The sequence below is a fragment of the Ceratotherium simum genome, chromosome 30 (assembly GCF_057802395.1).
Source record: "Ceratotherium simum simum isolate JZ-2026a chromosome 30, ASM5780239v1, whole genome shotgun sequence".
Taxonomy (NCBI): Eukaryota; Metazoa; Chordata; class Mammalia; order Perissodactyla; family Rhinocerotidae; genus Ceratotherium; species Ceratotherium simum.
Genome location: NC_141929.1, coordinates 33,200,246 through 33,207,216, shown reverse-complemented (window position 1 = coordinate 33,207,216; position 6,971 = coordinate 33,200,246).

Sequence of the window (6,971 nt, the reverse complement as noted above, 5' to 3'; positions counted from 1 at the left end):
TAGTCCCTTGGGCTGCTTGTGCCTTAGAATTAAGTCAGGTTGGTAAAAAGGGGTATGTACAGTCATAAAGGAACAGTAGCGATATATTGGTCAAACTTAGCAGCACATAAATACACATGCATATGTGTTCTACACAGGGAAAAAACAGGAGCATGCAAGTCAGGGTCCAAGTAGGCAAAACCCCAAGCATTCTTGCTCGCCCAGCGTTCGTATTCTCTTTTGCAGAAGAACCTGATCCTGGAGTTCACTGTATGGGCTGCTGCTCTCATTGAGTCAGGAGCATTCTTGGCCGTCTTCCAGGCGTAGGAAACAGCAGGACAGTTGAGAATCTCTGAAAGGCTGCTGCACACTCAGGCGTAATACAGTAGGGTACTAAAGCCGTACTTCTCTGCCTTCCTCCTCTAGGGCCAAGGAGGACAATTGGAAACAGTCCCTTTGGAAACCATACCTAAAACAGGTTGTTTCAATCCAGGCTTGGAACATTAAGTATTGGCCTCTGACGTAACAAGGGAGCTAACTCTCCCTCCTCGTGGCTGCTAAGGCACAAGATGTCATGCTTGTTGTTACCTGGCAGATAAATATTCAAGGGCACCATCATTATGGTGGCAGGGGGTGGGCTTGCATGAGTAATTGTCTCCAGCCTGGCACCCACTTCTCCGCATTAGGAATCATGGAAATTAGAGAGGTGTCCAGACAGTAAAGATGCTTCTTCTCACTTCTCAATGATAACACAGTGCATGTTGGAAACCTCCCTGATACTACTGCAATAAAGACTCCAGTCATCGAAACGTAGCAATTACCCTCAAGAGTCACAGGCAAAAGTTAGCAAAGGATGCCACCCATGAATCGGAGCGAGGGGCTATGGGAGAGCTGCATTATTTCCACGCCTATTATGTGTGTGTTAGAAAACAAGACTCTCCCTAAAGTCACTTGTTCTGAAATTTACTTCCTATGCTCCATGTTCCTTGCAAGAGGAGCTCATGAACACAGACCTGAGTTGTAAATGCAATTAAAAGAAAATGAAGTTTCGCTTAAAACTCTAATGAATTTTCTTTTTGGTTGTTTTGTAGCTTGGGGGGCGATAGGAACATAGGCTCATCTTTTCTTCCTATTAGAAGACATAAGAGTTGATGTATATAATGATTGGATGTCTGTAGATTCACTAATTCCATCCAGAAACATTAAAATAAGCATTGTGTTGATGTGCCAATTGCCACAATTTGGCGCAACAGAACTTTCCTTTGCTGGCTTGGAGAAAGCTGAAGAAATGGATACTTTCCACAGAATAGACCCATTTCTTTCTCTTTTTTTAACCACTAAAATATTGTTATTCACATCCATCCATTCATTTGGGTGGCCTAAGCAATTGGCTCCTGAAGTCCCATGGTGACTAGAAAGTGAGCTTGCTACTGGCGGTGAGCAAGGGCAAGTGGTTCTCCTAGGGATGCAAGAAAGAGAACCTGGACTTCTATATTTGCAACTTTGCCAAAACTTGCATAAGTTTGTAAACACCATAAAATATGTTACGATGTTTACAGCATATGTCTCTTATTGTTAAGAACTATTGTGAAAGTATGAGCAGAGTCTACTTCTTAAAATATTTTTTATATAATAGTTACGGCATCCAATTATACAATAGTAATTGTGAATAATTATACCAAACCCCGGTCTGTTCTATGTTTTACTTCTCACGCTGAGCTCGTATACTCTGTATAAACACCATCTGTACCAAACATAAAACTCTTAGTTGTTCTAAGAACACAGGCTTACAAAATGTAGCTTATTAGTTCTGGGGCCAAGCAGTTTCATAGCTGTTGCCCCAGATCCCACAAACCACATGAATCCAATGATCTCCTTCTCAGGCTGTGCTCTGTTTCTTGGACTTAGAGCCTAGTTACTACCTGTATGCTCAGGATCATTGCAGGAATCATGGCCCATGTGCCCAGGCCCCTGATATGCTTCTGCAGAGTTTTTGTTTAGCACTGAGTATGCTTCATTTGCTCTGCAGAGTTCTGTTCATTTCCTATATGTGCAGTGGTGATTTAAGCACTTGAAGTCAGCCAAGAGCAGTGCTTCCTGAATTTCCTTTGGTGAAATGCTATTGAGGTCACTGGGTGCCAGGCTGCTTCTCTAGAAATCCCCAAATGAAGCTCCTCCCCCCCCCGAAGATGCTCCTCACTATGTAAAAGGTTTTAACAATTAAAGAGAAGGGCAACTTAAAAAAAAATGACTCTAAAATGGATTAAAGATTTGAATGTAAGACCTGAAACCATAGAACTCTTAGAAGAAAATATAGGCAGTACACTCTTTGACATCGGCCTTAGTGGTATATTTTCAAATACCTTGTCTACCCAGGCAAGGGAAACAAAAGTAAAAATAAACAAACGGGATTACATCAGATTAAAAAGCTTCTGTACAGCAAAGGAAACCATCAACAAAATGAAAAGACAACCCACCAACTGGGAGAAAATATTTGCCAATCACATATCTGAAAAGGGGTTAACTTCCAAAATATGTAAAGAACTCATTCAACTCAACAACAAAAAAATGAACAACCTGATCAAAAAATGGGCAGAGGATATGAAGAGACATTTTTTTCCAAAGAAGATATACAGATGGCCAACAGGCACATGAAAAGATGTTCAACATCACTAATTATTAGGGAAATGCAAATCAAAACTACAATGAGATATCACTTCACATCCGTCAGAATGGCTATAATTCAGACAAGAAATAACAAGTGTTGGAGAGGATGTGGAGAAAGGGGAACCCTCAAACACTGCTGGTGGGAGTGCAAACTGGTGCAGCCACCATGGAAAACAGTATGGAGATTCCTCAAAAAATTAAAAATAGAAATACCATATGATCCAGCTATCCTTCTACTGGTTATTTATCCAATGAACATGAAATCAACAATTCACAGAGGTTTGTGCACCTCTGTGTTCACTGCAGCATTATTCACAATAGCCAAGACCTTGAAGCAACCCAATGCTCATCAATGGATGAACGGATAAAGAAGATGTGGTATATATATACAATGGAATACTACTCAGCCATAAAAAAGGAAAAATCATGTCATTTGTGACAATATGGATGGAACTTGAGGGTATTATGCTAAGTGAAATAAGTCAGACAAAGAAAGACAAACACCATATGATTTCACTTGTATGTAGAAGATAAGGAGAACAGATTGGTGGTTACCAGAGAATGAGGGGGTCATGGGGAGGATGAAAGGGATAAAGGGGCACATATGTATGGTGATGGATAAAAACTAGACTATTGGTGGTAAACACGGTGTGGTCTATACAGAAGCTGAAATATAATAACGTACAGCTGAAATTTACACAATGTTATAAGCCAATATGACCTCAATAAAAAAAAATGACTCTGATCTCTGAACAATTTTGGGTTCAAGAATTTAAACCTCTATAGACAATTACCTAACATTCTCAAGAGTCTGATCTTCTTCATATTTTGTTCAAAATAGGAACAAAATATACATTTTGTACCCAAAGATAAATAAGTTGTTCTTCAGCAATTAAACAAACTTCAGGCACAACCTACAAAGAAATAGAAATTTCTTCATAGGAAGGAAACCCAATCCAAGAAAGATACTTTGCCCCATTCTAGAAAGTCATTCTGCTTTGCCTGGTTGCTTGTGTCTAGTAGTTAACTGAGCCCGAGCATCACTTTTCTGGGCTCTTGGTGATCTAGAAGCAAGCAATATCATTGCCACCTTTTTAGCATATTTTAATCTTGAAAATTTTGCCTGATAATAGTCCCAATCTCCTCGCTAACCAAGATTTTAGGATTTAAGCTGTGAGAAAATAATATATATTTTTTTTTCGGTAAGAAATTTCTACCTCCAAATAGTATAAGCAATGATTTTATTTTCTACATGCAAAAAGAAAGTGCATTTCCCCCATGGAATTAGGCTCTACTTTGGAAAGAACTACAGTGGTACTCATATTCATTAGCCAAAATACTCTGAACATCATTAAAAAGTTCCATGGTAGGTATGCCAGGAACTGGAGACAATTTATAAAAATGTTATTATGGAGAAAATGGTGCCAGTCCTTCCAGGTAACTGTCCAAACATTCAAAGATGGATGTCTTAATTTGGCATCCAAAAGAAGCACACAAGAGGTCAGACGATAGTAGGTAATCTCCTCCGATGCTATTATTCGTCCCCTGGAATTCCACATACTCAATACCAATTACAGAGGAGAGGATTGAGAATGGGCAGAAAGGGTGAGGGTGAAACAGCAGGCCTGAATGATTTGGGCTAAGATCTTGTATCAAATTTGCAAATTACCAGTTAAGGCAGGTGTAGAACATGGTATCATTTTCACTCATTGTGACAAACTGAAAATTTAGGCTCTCCCTGTATGTCACAGGGATGACATATAACAAGGAATGTTATCAAAAGAATCTTACTTGGTAACAATATATCTCTGAGTGCAAGGCAAACTGACCAGAAAGAGAAAGTAGGCCAAAAATCTGAAAATAAACATAAGACCTGGATCTTAAAATAACCATGACTCTGTTGACTCTGTATAAGTCACTCAGACACCTTCCAAATGAAAGCCCCAAAATATTTGTTCATCAGAATGCTCATGCCTGGTGTTCTGGATGAATATGTTAGGATGTTCATTCATTTTTATCCAGTCTCAGCAAGTGACTTTGCAAGCTAGCTTTAGAGCTCTGCTCATTTAAAATTAAGACAATAATAAAATCTTGTGGACAGGTGATGAAGGATTAAAAGTCCTCATCTCTGTATTTCCTTTAATAAGTGGTGGCCTGTGATAGAACACACCCCACTTAGCAAGGGGGATGTGGTCTTGGAAATGGAGTGGTAACTCACGAAGCAGTGGGCAGGGTTGCTTCTGCATAATCCCTAGGAGATGCTCAATATTGATTCACTGGATTCCTTAAATAATGCATAACAATTCACACCTACCTGATGTTCACCCATCTCAATCTGCCTTCAAACCTATTTTTATTTTCCTTTCTAAACATATCAAGTGATATTATGCTTTCGCACTTTTGTGGCACCTCCAGCCCTAACACTCGAACACCACAAGTCAAATGTTTGTGTTTTGCCTGTTTGCCTGAATACAAAATAATTACAGAGAGACCTTGGTAGAGAAAACAATCATACTGGAAAGTATTCACACCGAAAAAAGTGCCACGTGGCGTTACGCCCCACTGAGAACATGGGCTAGGTGGCATTTGCTCTGGTTTACTGCCTGACTAGCCATGAGGAAAACATGGATTAATTATTCTCTTTGGTATTGTGATGGATTTCTGTCAACTATCTATCTGCCATTTACCTATCTATCTCTATCATCTATTTATTCACACATATTTGCACATCTTACAATTATATTACAGACATAAATGTGTCAAATATGTATGCCATACGTGTACAAAGATGAGAAGGCAAATGAAATAACAGGAGACCTAGAATGAGAAAATTTCCATGCTGGATCTGACTGTGCCTCTTATAAGCAAAGAGATTTGGAACAAGTCACAACCCTCTCTGTGCCTCAGTTTCCTACTTCGTTACATGAAGTTAACTCCTGCCCCATCTAGAGAGTGAACCCATTGAGGTAATCCACAGAAAACTGCTTTGAAAAGTACAGAGCACTATACAAATGCTAGGGATAATGAGATGTTTTACAAAAGAGCATTATTCCTTTGCTAAGAAGTGTGCATCCGCATTCACGTTTTCTATCTGTGAAGGTTCTTCTTTGAAATTAAATTGAGACCATAACCAACATCCCTCCCAGTGCTGCCTGAGGTTTTACTCAGCAACAAAGCAAGGGCTTCTTTTCATCATTCATCGCATTTGAGTTCAAGCACCAAGAGGTACTTTTTACCAGTGGTGAAAATAGCTTTCTTTTCACAGCAGAAACACAGAAAATGATCTCCTTCTTGATGCTAATGTAAGGATAAGGCTTATTCTACAGCTGCCACCAAAAATGCCTTGATTTGGCTCTGTCGATGGTGCGTTCTTGCACTAGGAAGGTGGGAGTGGTATGAGAGAGCATGAAGCGATAGCTTTATATATGAATGTGAATAATTAAAGTATTGAGATACATTCTCAAGTGGGAATCTCGTCCCATTTTTTATTTCAGTTTACTGCCAACTGGACACTCCTGTCTCAAGAGTAAGTTAAGATAAAATCCTTCGTGCGTTCCACCCACCCTGGTCATACCTTCCTTACGCAGACACCAGGGCTTTTAGAGTTAAGCACAAGTCCCCAGCTGGGCATACAGGATCTTCTGCAAATATACCCCCAAACTTCCTTTCTAGTGCTTTCTTTTGCTCCCCTCCCCAGAAGCATTGTGTATCCAATTTGCTATATTCTCCACTACTGTTTTGATGGTGTCTGTGCTTTCAACATGAATGGCTTTTCTCTTGCTCCCCCTTGTGTGGCGATGTCTCCTCCTTCTGCCAGAATACGACTTCCAGCTTGGCCTCCTGAAATCCTACCCAAACTTCAAGGCACATCCTAAATGCCAATAATTCCACGCGGCTTTCCCTAATACCCCTAACCAATTGCAATCTCTCCCCTTTCTAAGTTTTAATTTTCTCAAGTTACCAAAAAAACACCACCACACAATAACAACCTACATTTGTTTTACGTCTTGTTGGCACAGTAATCATTCTGTCTTGGTGGGTAACTTCCCCCACCCCAGCGAAAAATTAAAGCTCCTGAAGTTAAGGATGGCTTATTATTATTTTATATATATATATATTTTTTTTTTCTTTCCCCCCAAATCCCCAGTAGATAGTTGTATGTCATAGCTGCACATCCTTCTAGTTGCTGTATGTGGGATGCGGCCTCAGCATGGCCGGACAAGCGATGCATCGGTGCGCTCCCGGGATCCGAACCCGGGCCACCAGTAGCGGAGCTCACGCACTTAACCGCTAAGCCACGGGGCCGGCCCTTATTATTATATTTT